This window comes from Canis lupus, chromosome 21 (assembly GCF_048164855.1).
Source record: "Canis lupus baileyi chromosome 21, mCanLup2.hap1, whole genome shotgun sequence".
NCBI lineage: Eukaryota > Metazoa > Chordata > Mammalia > Carnivora > Canidae > Canis > Canis lupus.
In genome coordinates, this window is record NC_132858.1 from 20,792,430 (window position 1) to 20,808,093 (window position 15,664).

General features: G+C 44.2%; 1 long non-coding RNA gene across 1 annotated transcript; it reads right to left on the reverse strand.

The window, feature by feature from the left end:
• Positions 1–206: 206 nt before the first annotated feature.
• On the reverse strand, positions 207–4,339 carry LOC140613473 (uncharacterized). Its single transcript, XR_012014485.1, has 3 exons — positions 4,252–4,339; positions 4,041–4,133; positions 207–3,833 (listed from the first exon to the last, which is right to left on the reverse strand). It is a non-coding gene; the product is annotated as an uncharacterized lncRNA (long non-coding RNA).
• Positions 4,340–15,664: the final 11,325 nt, after the last annotated feature.

The following is a 15,664-nucleotide window of genomic DNA, read 5'->3' on the forward strand; positions in this document are numbered from 1 at the left end:
TTTTTATTTATTTTTTATTTTTTAAATTTTTATTTATTTATGATAGTCACACAGAGAGAGAGAGAGAGGCAGAGAGACACAGGCAGAGGGAGAAGCAGGCTCCATGCACCAGGAGCCCGACGTGGGATTCGATCCTGGGTCTCCAGGATCACGCCCTGGGCCAAAGGCAGGCGCCAAACCGCTGCGCCACCCAGGGATCCCTATCTGCTGCTTTCATCAGTGTGATCCAGGTAAGTCCTTTTACCTCCCAAGCCTTCATTTCCTTGTGTGTAAGGAGGATATGACTGCTATTTGTATAGTCCCTTGCAGTGTCATTGCTATAATTCCCCTACAGAGTCACAGAGATAGTTTTTCATTAGTTGTAGCCTGAGCCCAGGCACAGGTACTCATCTTTCCTCAATGCTTGGCACTCTGGGCTGTCAGTACCAGGAGCTCCTCATAGCTCAACCAGCCAGGACCAGCCTGAGGCCCAATTAGAAGGCAGAGGAAGTTTGCCTACAGCCTTGCTCCCTTCTTTCCGCTTGTCACTCTTTTTTTCTTAGCTCAGGGGTGGTCCTTCAACAATGACAAGATAAGTCAGAACTAGGGTCCTCATGCAGCTTTAAACCTCAAGAGTCCTCCTCGTCAATTTTGTCTCCCCAGCTGTTGGTTAGAGCTGATAATACATCCATTACAGAAATGTAATATATTACATGGCACTTACCATGTGGCACGTGTGGTACTAAGTATTTTGCCACATTTAATTGTCACAACAACCCCACGAGGCAGATATGCGAATGTTTCCCATTTGGAAGTGAAGCCTGAGCCTGAGGAAGATGAAAAGACTTGCCAAAGGCCACATAACTAAGATGAAGCAATGTGGCATTCCAACCCAGGTCTGTGTGCTCTAAAGTGCACATGCGCAAGCAATGCGAGCTGCTCCATTAGACACTGGGTCTATCTTCAAGATGGCTGCCATTAATGTGGTCCATTAAACATGGGCTGATAGGAGAGGAGACCATTAACCTGCCATTTCTTCTAACCTCACATGACCAGTGAGGTGATTTCAAGCCAGGTAGAAGGGAAGGGAAAGAAGCTGTACTGCTCAGAGGGCTCTAAGGCCACACCAACTTAAACCATGGCACTTGGGCCACGAGAGACAAGGAAGCAACCCCTTGGCCCCTCAGAGTGGGCCAGAGCTGAGCTGTGAAGAGGAGTCTAACACCCTGTTTTCTCACCTCTGCTCCCAGGTTACTTCCTGTTTGACAGCCACTGACGTGGATGCAAAAGGCATTGAGAGCCTGAGGCCTTGGCACCTCCACCAGCCCTGCAAAGGTCAGATGGTCTTATCTAGAACACAGCTGAGGAAGCAATTTTCCCAATCACTCTGGGCTAGGAGATGACTTGCTCCTTCTTCTCTCTTTTGTGTTTCTCCTCCACAAAACTCCAGTGCCCTGTGCCAGTGACATCTTTAAAGAAAGAGATAAAAGGGATGGGGCCTGCAGCAGAGGGGTCAGGGAGGAAGAAGGGCTATGCCTGGTCTGGTTTGCCTGGTCCCCCTCCCAACACACACAGAAGGCTCCTCCTTCACTTGGAAGCCTCCTAACCTGAAGTACAAATGAGACCCCCTGGGATCCCAAAATAGCTCCCCTCACAGCTGCACAGCATCCATTTATAGCACAGCCTCTCTGCAGCCCCAGGCTGCTCCTGAGGTGACACATCTGAGGTCAGCGCCTGTGAACACCAGACTCAATGTCGTCTGAGAACAGAACTGTTCATAAAGGACCTATTATGGTCTTGTCACTATTTTTCAGGACTCGTCCCAACCCTCAGAGACTTTAAAGGGCCAAATTTGTTTTGACCCAGAGCCAGGTCACTTTATGTCCAACAATAACCCAGAAGCTCGTCAGGTCCCTTCCTCTGTGTTCCACAGCAGCTGAGAGGGAATGTTCTTCTTGGTGGCAGCAGGACAAACAGTCCCAAATTTCTACTTGGGCCTTGGGCTGAGTAACTTGGACGCTCCCAGGGTAGATCAAACCATCAGGCTTTATGTATATAAGCCTAACTCATTTATAAGCAGTGAGAATTGAGGCCATTAATGGACTTTATCCACTTATGTTATTCATACCAATTCTGAATGTCAAATTATAGAACAAAGAAACACCCCCAACCTCAGTGAGGTGCATTGTACACTTCCTTCTCACACCTGATCTAAAACAAATGAACTTTGACCTGCTTTCTCACGCGTGGCTTATTTAGAGAGGGATTGAAATAGCTCATTGATAACCAAGTGTATTTTGCTTTTCCCCTCCCTATGCTAAGCAGAGCCTCGAGGTCAGGAGTGACCCTGGCTGGCCTCTTGCAGTTTAGTTAGCCCCCTTCTGCTCTCTGTGACAGCCACTGACACTTGTCTTCACAAAACAAACACTTTTTGTTAAAGCAAACTCAGGCCTCATCTGGAGCTTGCCCACATCAGTTTTCTGAAGGCAGGGTTCTTCTTTGTAAAATCGCTGAGTGCGAGCAAGTCTCCACTGCTCCACCTCTCCAGAGTGGAGGCCTGGAGGGAGCGCACAAGTGGTGGGCCATGGACTGGACATGTCTGCTGTGTTGAGGCAATAGAGACCCTAGAGCAGGGTGGCCAAGAACCTAGGTCCCGAAGCCACCATGCTTGGGTTCCTGCCAAATGGCCATTAAATGCCAGGTGTGCGGCTCTCAAGCAAGCTACTCTGGTCCCTGACTGTCAATGCCTCTATCTGTAGAGGAGCTATGGTAACAGTTGTTGACATGAGGTATTCACATATAGCCCTTGATACATATCCATCCTTGGGATTAACCAACCATCTTTGACTTGGAAACAAATCATATCATACATGATCTTTGTTGTATCTTATTTCACAGCTAGTACTTTGAAAAAGTTAAACACCTGTTCCCAGTTCTCAGATCTGAACAAATAAATGGTGAGGGTGAAGTGGCCCTCTGAGACCCCTCTTATCCTTCCCTGAGTCTCCTTCTCTCGGAGCATTTTTTAGAGCCCTTTCCATTGTAATTTGTCTTTGATGGCATAAGGCATAGCCGGGGTGGATCAGAGGATGTTGGCTTAAAAAAGAAGATTAATGAAATCTTGTTTAGCACAAACTTAGATGTAGGGATAATAGAACTTTATATTCCTGTAAGTGAACTTAGAAAATTTGTTTCTTTGTTTGTTTTTAAAAAGGAAAATTTGTTTTGTACTTTGAGCTCTCACCCTGCTAAATAGCAGGATCATAATCTTAGGCAATTCAGTTCCTTTTGTTTCAAAGCAGGGAGGTGGCTGGAGGTAGTGAAATGGGCACCTCTGGGTCATCATTATGCAGTCTCTCTGGCATCTATCGTGATGTTTTTTGTTTTCTCTGGGTTTGGAGTGCTGGTTCTTGGGGGCTGCTTCTGAGAACTTCTCATTTGACTTCAAAGACTCTCCTAGTTTGGCTCTTTGTCGGGCTTTCATGACACACTGGAGAACTGGGGTAGCTGTTTAGGGTCCTGTATGTCTTCATGCCACACTTGAGCTCTCAGGAAATCACCTCGCTATCCTCCACTCATGGCATTCTGTGATCTGCAGGAACTGCAAAGAGGCATCTTGGACTTGCTTGTCTAAACACAACTCGTAGCTACAACAGGAAGGCTACTACCACATCTGCACATGGTTTGGCAGAGGAAATGGGGAAGCCTGGAATTTTCCTCATGAGCCGAGCACAGCCCTTCCCCGACCATTTGGCTGTAGGCACAGGGCACTTCCTTGGGGACCTGTTGGCATCTACACTCACTATTCCTTCTTCTTTTACTCTCTTTCTTCTCCAGCTCATGGCATCTTCCACCTAGGAATGAGAAAATTGTTTGATCATGTCTCTCCTCCACCTTTGAAATAGACTTATTTTTAGAGCAGTTTTAGATTCACAGCAAAATTGAGCAGAAAGTGCGGAGATTTTCCATCTGCCCACTGCCCCTCCAAGACACTGCCTCCTTCACTATCAACACCCATCCTCTCCCCACAGAGGTGCATTTGTTTCAATCAGTGAACTTACACTGACACATCATTGTCAACCAAAGTCCATAGTTTACATTAGGGTTCAGTCTTGGTGGTAAATGTTTTATGCATTTGGATATTATCTCCTGTCCTTTTCAGTGGGCAAAGGTAGGGATAAAGATAAAATAGACCGTAATTAATTCATATTGATATGTCATTTCAAATTCAAGACTGTGATTTTTTTTTTATTCATAATAAGAAATATATACTTGGTCTTCATCCTCATTTCTGGCACGGAGCTTTTTCTAAAACCTTTGGAATTTCCTAAGTGAGGAGAGCAGGAAAGGTGTCTTTTGTTATGTTAATGAGATGACTCAGAAGCTGACACGTGAGAATGAAAGCTGGTTGCTAGGGGACCCAACCATGTGATTATAGGTTTGGAACTTTCAGCTTCACCCCCCTTGACCTGCTGGAAGACAAGGGGGCTGGAGATTGAGTTCAATCACCAATGATCAATGATTTAATCAATCATGCTTATGTAATGAAGCCTTCATAAAAAGCTAAAAGAAGAGGATTTGGAGAGCTCCTGGGTGCTCAGAGACCACAAAGTTCTGCACCCCTTCCCACATACCTTGCCCTATGCAAGCATTTCTTCCACTGGCTGTTCTTGAGCTATATCCTTTTATAATAAACCGGTGATCCGATGAGTGAACTAGTTTCCTGAATTCTGTGAGCCACTCTAGAAAATTAATTGAATCCAAGGAAGGAGTCTAGGAACTTCTGATTTATAGCTGGCCACTCAGAAGCACAAGTAACAACCTAAACTTGTGATTTGGCATCAGAAGAGAGGGCATTCTTGTGGGACTGAGCCCTTAACCTCCTGAATCCGATGCTTATCTCCAGGTAGATAGTGTCAGAGTTGAGTTGGATTTATAGACACTCGGCTGTAGGGTGTCCATGAAATGCTTATTGGTACATGGATTGAGACCCAACATATTAGGGCAGCCCGTGTGGCTCAGCAGTTTAGTGCTGCCTTCAGCCCAGGGCCTGATCCTGGAGACCCAGGATCATGTCCCATGTCGGGCTCCCTGCATAGAGCCTGCTTCTCCCTCTGCCTGTGTCTCTGCCTCTCTCCCTCTGTGTCTCTCATGAATAAATGAGTAAAATCTTAAAAAAAAAAAAAAAGTCCCGATATATTGGAATGGGGTGCCGAATATCAAGGGTTTTTACTTGTCTTATAATTCTTTCTTCTATGTGACCCGAATCCTGGTTCCTAAGAATCCCAACATAATCATTCATTTGTTTTAATTCACAGCAGGTATACAACAGTGTTAGAATACCAACTTTACCATCAACAATATAATTACAAAAAACAATTTTTAAAAAAAGATTGTATTTATTTATTCATGAGAGACACACAGGGAGAGGCAGAGACAAAGGCAGAGGGAGAAGCAGGCTCCCTGTGGGGAGCCCCATGTGGGACTTGATCCCAGGATCCCGCATCCTGACCCAAGCCAAAGGCAGATGCTCAACCACTGAGCCACTCAGGCATCCCAGAAAAACAGTTTAAAGTGGTTTTTTTGTTTGTTTGTTTGTTTGTTTCCCTCTTCAGTTCTTTTTGCCTTTGAGTTATATCCCACAGGGATACGTGGGCAAATTATTATTGTGTTTTGAGATCCCCAAGTCAGCCTTTGGCAAATTAAAAGCCATGGCTTTTTAAACACCGAAACCAAGAATTATTCTTGTTCTGTCATGAGCAACCCTACCTTGAGGAAATGGATGGCACAAGGTCTGGCTGCTTACACGGGAGGAGGTTTAGAACAGAATGGAAAGTGCTTGGGGAAAACCAATCTGTTAATTAATCATTTGTTGCTTAAAAACACTCCTTATTTTTTTTGGAAATAGATATGATATAAATTAGTCCACATATTGGTGTATGAACTTATGGTTTCCTTAAGATGTATTAATTAAGATGGAAATATGTATTTCCGTGTATATGTGTCAAAGATGCTCTGAAGAAAGTCCTCAGTAGAGGCCACCAGCAGACACTATTGCTAATATTACCCACATCAGTGATAAGAGAGAAGTGGCTTTTGCCCAAGACTCACTTGATCTTTCAATCATGACACAAGTCAAAAGACTTATGTCTTAGCAATTTTTTTGTTGTCAGTATTGTTGACTTCTTCTCTCTTGTTCCCTCCCTGTGCCATCAAAATTGAACAAATTTTGAGCCAGGCACATCAAAGGAATTTTGACTGCTGAGCTACAGGTGAATGCTGGGGGAGAGGCAAAGGCACAAAGGTATGGAGTCAGTGCCTGAATTCTAAGTGATGAAGGCTGATGGCACACTCACCCCTCACTTCTTGTTTATAAATCTCCAAATGTCTAGCTCACCACTGGGTCTGATAGCCATTTGAGAAACATGTAATTCAATTATACTGGCTCAGAAGTGGCTCTAGCCTAGACATTTAAACAAGCAGAGAAAATGCTGGAGCAGGTGGTCCTCTGGAAACTAGTTGTTTTCAGTGTTCAGATGGATTTATTTTTTTTTTGGAGGGGGCTGTAGAACCTAGAGCCTGGTACCTGGGACTTGCTGAGGGCTTTGAGAAGGTCAAGTCACCACAAAGCAAAGCGTCTCTTCCTTGTGTGGCCTGCTTTTGCCTTATTACATAGTCTAATTCAAAATTTCTGCCTTTGTCAAGAGCAGGATTTAACAGTTTACTAATCGTTAATTATTTCACAGTAATTATGTTAGTAGTTATAGCAACATAAGTGTATTACTGATATTAATACATGTTACTTATAATTTTCTGTTTAGTCATTAGGCATGGCTCATTTAGGTTTTTAGATGATAAGCTGCATCCTCTGAAGAGCCACCTAGGGCTTTGGTGAGTTCTGATTGGCTGCACTAGTACAAGGTCTGATTGGCCAAAAGTTGGATCAAAAAATTGCACCACTCGTCTTGTATATGTGTTTTAAATTTTATAGAATGTATCATAGCTTTTATTTGTCTTAGCAAATATCTGACAAGGTCCTGATCCATTGATTTTGTGGATGAAATGTTTCAAAACGTCATTGCTTTTCTCTAAAAGCTAGTTTAAAATGCACCCATGTTTACTTGGGTGTTGTGTTCAAAGAGCAGCTGGGTGAATGGAATGAGAACATCCCATTATCCAAGATTTTCTCTTATCTTACTGGACAGGGCAGGGATGTTTTCCTGTGGCTTCTCAAGGCACTTTAACATGCAAGGCCCTAGACTACACTCAAGTGAACCCTCCTATAGCATCAGCATTGGGCAACTTAGTGGAGTAGAAATTGTCTAGAAGGTACAAGGGTACTGGTTTTGGTTGCTCTATTGAAGAGCCACATCATCTTTGCAAAGTACCTTAATCATTTGATTTTTACTTCCCTTCTCTATAAACTGGAATAGGAATCCCTGCCTATCACATCATTTGATAGGATCAAATGAGACATTGGGCAAATATGAAGGCCTTGGTAAGCTGTAAAAAGCCATATGTGTATTCACAGTTATGTAGCACTTGTTGAGGGTCTTCATGGTAACCAGAGCTTTGAACAGTACAGGAAGAGAAGTATTTCCCTCAAGGAGAAAGAAGAATCTTTTTTTTTTTTTAATTTTTTTACATTTTATTTTATTTATGATAGTCACAGAGAGAGAGAGAGAGAGAGAGAGGCAGAGACACAGGCAGAGGGAGAAGCAGGCTCCATGCACCGGGAGCCCGACGTGGGATTCGATCCCCAGTCTCCAGGATCGCGCCCTGGGCCAAAGGCAGGCGCTAAACCGCTACGCCACCCAGGGATCCCGAGAAAGAAGAATCTATTGCCTTTTCCAGGCGTTCCAGAACAGCACTGTTCCACCCTTTAAGATAGTGCATTCACTTTTCCTAGATTGTGCAGGAGTAACAAATAGCCCTGAGATCTCAGTGGCTCATGACAATCACAGCACATTTGAGCAGTGGGTGACCTGCAGCTCTGTTCCATGTGTCTCCACTTAGGGATCCAGGATGAAGATTGTGTAGCTTTCCTGGAAGAGAAATGACAGTAACAGAACTACATGATGGCTCTTACAACTTCTGTCTGGATGTGACATATGTCATTGCCCCTCGAATACCATTGACCAAAACAAATCACATAGCCATGCCTGATGTTAACTGGGCTGGAAGTACAATCTTCTTACACGGAGATGTAGCCAACACTTGGGAGCAGTAATGTAAGCCCCCACAGAAGAGAAGTTCATTAGCACAGCAGCCCTCAACTACCAGAACCAATGAACTACTTTCGAGGGACGCCTGGGTGGCTCAGCAGTTGAGTGTCTGCCTTTGGCTCAAAGCGTGATCCTGGGGTCCAGGATCAAGTCCTGCATCGGGTTCCCTACAGGGAGCCTGCTTCTCCCTCTATCTCTCTGCATCTCTCTCCGTGTCTCTCATGAATAAATAAATTAAGCCTTTAAAAAAAAAAAAGAACTACTTTCAAGTCTTATCTGGTGGGTCATTAAGCTGGTTGCTACTGCCACAGCTCTCTCATAGGTTGTTAGGGAGTTGGGAAGTCCTCACTTCCCACACTGGGTCCTTGCTCAGTTAGGAGAAGGAAATAAGCTAAAAGATGCACAGCCCTAGGATTGGGTTGTAGAGGAAATGATGGAAAGTCCTAGTAGGGAAGAATATGCACTGAACACCCTTACAGCACAAAGATGATTTTTAAGGAACAAAACACCTAAGTCACCAGACAGGGAAACAGAGAAAAGCAAATTTGAAACAGTCTTCCCTAGACATAAGGCCATTGGTTTAGAAAGACAATGGTACAAGGACCATCCTCATTCAAATGAGGACTGATTGCAAAAGAAAGGAGGAGGCTGACTGCCATGTTTGGGGGTGATGGTTTTGGCTGGTGTGGCATGCCTGCATCTCCACGGGTATTATTTAAAAGAACATGGACATGGTTTTGAGCAAGTTGAGTAGTATTCTCATTTGAATGGATTCACTTATTTGTCAACAACAACATGTTCCTGTAAAGACAGAGAGTTAAAGAAACACAGGCACAGGATGCAAATGCGGTGCGTTACGTGGGAGCAAGAAAGCATTTTGTAATTTCTCAGGCTGTAAGCACCCCTATCTGGTTCTTTACCAAACCCCAGAGCCCCATCTTGTTCAACACGATGAACAAAATGATGTCGTGCTACTGCAACAGAGAAGTGGGTTTGAGAATGATGACATTTAGGAGCAGATCTTGGCTGCTAAGGGAATTGTTTGAAAGTTCAAATCAAAGGGCCAAAGCCTTCTGTTATGTTCTCTGTGCCACAAATTGAGCCTCTGGTTCAATGTTGTCATGGGGATATTTTACATCATGGGATAAGATGGAACATCTCAGAGCAAGGAGTGGCCTTAGTGATCACAGAACCCAGGGCCTGAAGGGCTTGGTCACATCTACCTGGGCAATCTGCCTTAGAGCTCCAGTAAGGACCCCTGTCTCATGGCTTCTGGGCCATAGCACCTTGTCCCACTCTACACTAGCTCCCATTCACTAGCCCTGAAAAATTCTTTCCCCAGACACAACACTTTTATTAATAACAGATTTGGACTCGTGGTCCTCCCTAAAGGCCTTTCCCACACACCATCTCAAATGATGGCTCCCTTGACGTGAACTCTTGGGCTTAACTGAGCCTCCTGCTGCATTGGCAGGAACCTGTGCAGCTAGCCTTTTAATGTGGGGGATTAGATGAGAACTAAGTACCTGTCCATAAGGGCCAGAGGTGTCAAGGAGGAAGTCCTGAGGCCTGGGATTATGGCCAGTGAGAGAGATATGGCTGAAACTCAAGAGACCAGCTGTTCAGGAGATACAGGCCTTAGATCGAATTTCTTCTGTGAGCCACCCTTGCAACCAGAGCAAATATTTACAGGCTGGGAGAAAACATAGCTTCTTTCTTGCCTTTCCTTCTGCGAATAGTTATGATCAAGAGCTGGGGCTTTCTGTTTCAAAAGCTGGCTTCCAATTCCAGCTTCACTGCTTACTACCTCTGTACTGTTGGGCTCCTTACATAAATTTCTAAGTCTCAGGCTCATCATCTATCGAATTGGGGTAATACTAGTGTCTACTTCATATGGCTGTTGTGGGAATTAAATGAGAGACTGCCCATATACTACATAGCATAGTGTCTGGCACAGAGCTCAGTAATGGTTTCCTATCACCGTTTATATTATTTTTTAATAATGTGTTCTAAGGCATTGGGTGCGTAGCTATGAGGAAGACAAATGTACCCCTGCCCCTGTGGAGCTGAGATCGAGCAATGAACAGGATGCCTTCTCATATGCCCTTCGTGCTCTTTGAAAATTCACGATGCTAATGCTGGCAGATCATTTGGGGATCAAAGGCCAACCCTGTCATTTTATGATTGAGGAACACAGAGGGGAAAGGCCCTCAACAAAGGCCTTGAATTTAAGTCTGTGTGCTGCACTCCTTTCATTCATCCTTCTGTTACTGTTGTTAACTAATTTTGAGATTCTTTTTAAAGACTTTCTCCTTAACAAGCACTTGAATTCTTGAGCTCTGCAAAAAGGGCTCAGCTTTGGGGGTGAGAGAGAGGAAGGGGAAACAACTAAAGGAGTGAAAACGAGTGGAGAAGGTCTGCCTGAGGCCTGTGTTATGGAAACAAACTTGTTCTAACAGCGGAGTTCTGCGCGTAAAGGGAGTCTTTTCAAACAATTCAGAAAAATCAGCTCGCATCAATGATATTCATAGGACAAAGAGGCAAATAACAGGGAATATTTTCTTTTTTCACCTGTCTTGTGCTCTGCAGTTATTCATAAGACATCTTCAGGCCCAGTACTGTGGCAGGTCTATTTTCAAAGATGTCTGTTCCAGTTATTCATTGCGGTGTCACCAATGACCCCACTATGTGATGGCTTGAAACCATTTTATCATATCTCTCAGTTGTACAGGCCAGAACTCAGGCAGGGCATGGCCGGGTGATTCACTTGCTCCACATGGCATCAACAGTAGCCACCTGGTGGTATTCAGCTGGAGGATAGATTGTTCTCAAGGGTCCAAGTGACATTTGGAGGCTTCCCCTATCTGTCTGCATCTTGGCAGGGATGACTTCAAGGCCAAGTTCCACTGGGACCAAGGGCCCGAACCTACACATGGCCTCTCCACTCAAACTTCTTAGTCAGCCAAGCAGAGTCAGATGATCTTTTTGATTTGGCTTTAGAAGTCACAGAACATCACTTCGGCTACATTCTATTGTTGAAGCAGGAATAGGCCTGCTTAGTTTTAAGAGACTGGGACTAGATCCCATTCCTTTGTGGGAGGTGTGTCAAAGAGGTCAAATCTCCATGACCCAAAACTTGGGCTCTAATGTGGAACACATACACCTCATTCTTGCTGAATGGACCCCATGAATTACCATAACTAAGAAGAATGATTAAAAAGTCAGGGGATGAAAAAAAAATAAAAAGTCAGGGGATAAAAATAAAACAAAAAATAAAAAGTCAGGGGAAAAAATAAAATAAAAAATAAAAAGTCAGGGGATGTGATGTGGAGTCTTCATTTCCTGAGAGCAAGGGTTCATGGTAGTTTTGTGTAAACCAATATTTTCCCCCAATTTAATAAATACATTGTAGAACAACTCCTTCTAATTTTGGCCCAGTCTTGTGATAAATGTAATACACAATGGCATTTTGATATGACCATTCTGACATTCATATCTCTTTTGTGACCCTAAAATTGAATTATTAAGCAGCTGGCTTAAAAAATACATTATCATCAAACAAACACCAAAGAACTCCTTGCCCACTCCCTAAACATTATCCCATGAAAATGAAATAAGACTCAGAGACGTTCCTGTCACTTTATCAAAGTTATAGCATAGTTAGCATGGATGACTAGCTGTGTGCCAGGCACTGTGCTAAGTGCTTTATATACATGATCTTATTTATTCCCCTTAAGAGCCCTGTGAGGTGACTGTCACACTCATTTTCCAGAAGAGGACACTGAGGCTTAGAGAAGATAAGTAACTGTCTCAAAGTCATACAGCTAGCAAGTGACTCACTCATTCACTCATCCAACAAATACTTAGTAAGGCTTTCTCTATGCCAGTCACTCTCCTAGGAGCTGAGATTATAGCAGGGAACAAAACAGACAAAAATGCAAAGGTTACATTTGAGTGGGGAGTGGGGAAATAGATAATCACAAATAAATAAGACATATATATATATATATATATATAGCGGGTCAGGTGATAAGCTCTATGGAGAAAAATAAATCAAGAAAGGAGTCCTGACTCTCATGATGGGAGTAGGTTATTGCTTCATAAGGAGTGATCTGGTAACTTCACTGCCTCCAAGCAAGCCCCTGAAGGAGGTGAGGGAGGGAGCCAGATGGAAATATGGAAAGAGGGAACGGTGCTGGAGCTCAGGATAAGAATTTGACCCCAGGCCTGTCTGGCCCAAGCCCATGCTTATAATCACTCTGCGTATGGGACAGTCCAATAACCTCTGGGATGGCTCTTAACTCCGGAGCTGCTCATACTTGGGCACACAAAGAAGAGTGGGGAGTTCTTGACGCAACTGAGATTCTTGGGCCACCTGCACTAGGTCCCCTTAGGGTCTGAAAACTCACATCTGTAACAAATACCCAGATAATGTTAGATGAGAGGCTACTCTTTGAGGAACACTGTTAAAGAAACTTAGCAAAATGGGACATAAATAGCAGAGAAAGTCCTGTGGGGTTCCATGAATGCTTACGGATGCTGCTGTTTGATATTAACTCCCAATATTCCCATCCCCACCCAACCCAACTCCCCCTAAAAGGGCCAGCTGTTATCTGCTACACACACATGCACAACATGCACACACATGTATATGCTAGGTTAAATCCCTGACAAGTATAACCTCAGTTACCACTTAATCTAATATTAATTGAGAAGCCAGAATCTGAGTCAGAAATTCTGGCTCAGCTAATGGCAGCTGTGTATCTTGGGCAAGTCACTTAACCTCTCTGGGCCTGCACGCATTCTTATCTGTAAAATGACCAGATGGGGCTTAATGATTCCAAAGGTCTCCTTTGGCAGTAGAATTCTATGGCTTATGTGCATGCTAAGTCTCTAGGGTTAGGAATAAAAGAGAAGTTCTAGGTTTGATGTGAGGCTACCATGGCCCACAGATTGTAGTTTTACATTTGGGAATAAAGATACACAGAGGTCTTCATTTTTTATGAAGTTTGATGAGAGAGGGAGGCAGTTATTAGTGAAAAGGAGTGAGTCTCTCCCCTAGCAATGCATTAACCCCATTCTATGAGGTAGGGAAGTGGCCAGATGGAAGAAGGAGATAAAAGAGAATGGAAGAAAGTATACACAGATTACAAACAGCCCACTTCATAACTCTGACAATGATGCCGCCTTCCATCTTCAGCCGCTTGCTTGGGGCAGGCACCCTATGAGCTGGGATTTCAATGAGATAATTTTCCTTCGACATCTTTCCTTGTCTTTCAGATTCAAGACCCTTTCAGATTCTTCTCGATTTTTCTGCTCTCACTATGAGGATTCACGCTCTGTGGCCTCCAGCCCAGATTTTTAGCTCAAAGGGAAGGTACACAGGCCAGACTTGTCCACAAAAGGCAGGTAGTAATGAAGACTGCGTGGCCTGGGAAAGGAAAGGCTAAACCTGACCAAACCAAATCCATTCCTGTCTGAGGTCTGCCTGAGGGCTCAGTTCCTTGGCAAAGCTTTCAGCAGGTTCTTAACCTGTAAAATGGGCAGAATTGGCACAGTTTCTACAACCTCCTAGATGTAGGAGCACCAAGAACTGAGCATGCAGCCAGAAGACCAAGATGCTACTAATGTTGAGCATGCAAAACACAAGTGCCAAACTAGTATAATGTGAAGCTGGGTACTGAAGACACCTAGAACCTCATTCACCTTCTTTAGTGTCAATAATACCCAAGGAAGGGTCACCTGGTTGGCTCAGTCAGGGGAGCATGCGACTCTTGATCTTGGGGTTGTGAGTTTGAGCCCAACGTTGGGTGTAGAGATTACTTAAAAATAAAATCTTTGGGGCACGTGGGTGGCTTAGTCAGTTAAGTGTTGGACTTTGGCTCAGGTCATGATCTCAGGGTCCTAGGATTGAGCCCAGCATTGGGGGGGGGGTCCCCGCTTAGCAAGGAGTCAGCTTGTTCTTCTCCCTCTATCCTTGCCCCCACTCGTGCTCATGTGCTCTCTCTCTCTCTCTCTCAAGAGGATGAATAAAATCTTTAAAAGAAAATAAAATCTTAAAAACAGTACTCCTAATAATAACCAAGACATTGGTTGAGCATCTGCTCTTTGCCAGGCCCTCTACAAAGCCCTTTGCTTCCAGAATGTCTCTGGATTCCTACAATTACCCTAAATGGGTGGGTCTAGTTATCATTTCTATTTTTTAGATGAGGGCATTGAAGCTCAGAGAAGTTAAATCAGTTTCTCTCAAGGTCATACAGCTATTAGGTAGCCACGCTGGGTTTTGAACCAGGAACTGTTTTTCTTCCTAGCTCGGGTGGTCAATACCGTGTGCTCTCACCCGGTCTCCATGCATTCAGCTGTGTATTTCTTGGAACAGCAATGTTGGCCTCATAAATCTATAAGCTGATGTTCCAGGAACCCAGCTGTAGATAGCCTCACGGTTTGGTTTACATGGAAATCCATCTTTTGGGGCTACCACTTCATTCGATCTCTCCTTTATCATTGCTTTTTTATTGGGTTTGACTCCTCACTTGGGTCTGCCTCAAATTCCTCAACTACTGACTTGACAGAAATGCCGTCTGCTGCTTTCCCAAGAGACAACTGGGTTGCATTCTAACTTGTACCATAAAATTGCTCCTCACCACCGAGCATCCCCTTCCTTGAAGGCCGGGGTAGGATTATTACCCAGGAGTCCCTTGACAGTGAAAAGAAGAAAGAGGAAAATACACGCTGGGCTCCAAGACCCTTAAGCCTATTGTTGAGGTCACTTCTCCCAGCCTCAGCTTCAAATGGCCTGGGGAGTGCTGCCTGTCTGCCCCCTTCAGAAAGGACAATCCGATTGTAAATATTATCTGTGCTTCTAAGAACATTCGAATGGTAATACCCAAGCAATTACTTTCCTTTCAAGATCATTAAACACAAATCAGACTTGTATTTTAATAGGGCTGCCAATGTCGTTAATGGTGGGGAGGGTGGCATAAAGGGTAAGGTTTTTCCTCTAATGGCTGAATGTTTACATTATTACCCTTTCTGAGAAGCTTGGCTGGGGGAGGTTGCTCAGTGCCGCAGAGGCATTTCTTCGGGTTTCTTGCAGAACGGAATCCCCCCTCTCTTTTGCCACATGTAGCATGAGAGCATTTTGGAGGGATGGCAGTTGTGACGTGGCCCATGACATCCCTTCCATCCTCCCCTGTTACCCACAGTGTCCCTCAGCCAACTCCTCCCCAAAAACATGGCAAGGTCCCCAGAAAGGAAGAGGACAAGGAAAGAATGAACAGTGATTTTCACACAGGAGGCTGGCTCTCACCACTGGAATCCCAGCTCCCCTTTATCTTCCTCCTGTTTAAAGGAACAAAGATATTAAAAAAGATGCTGAAGGAACTGTCAGAAGGCCCGAGCTCTCTGTTCCCACTGAAGGTAGAAGAGCATCACAGATGGGAAGTCTGTAGGGCTGGTTA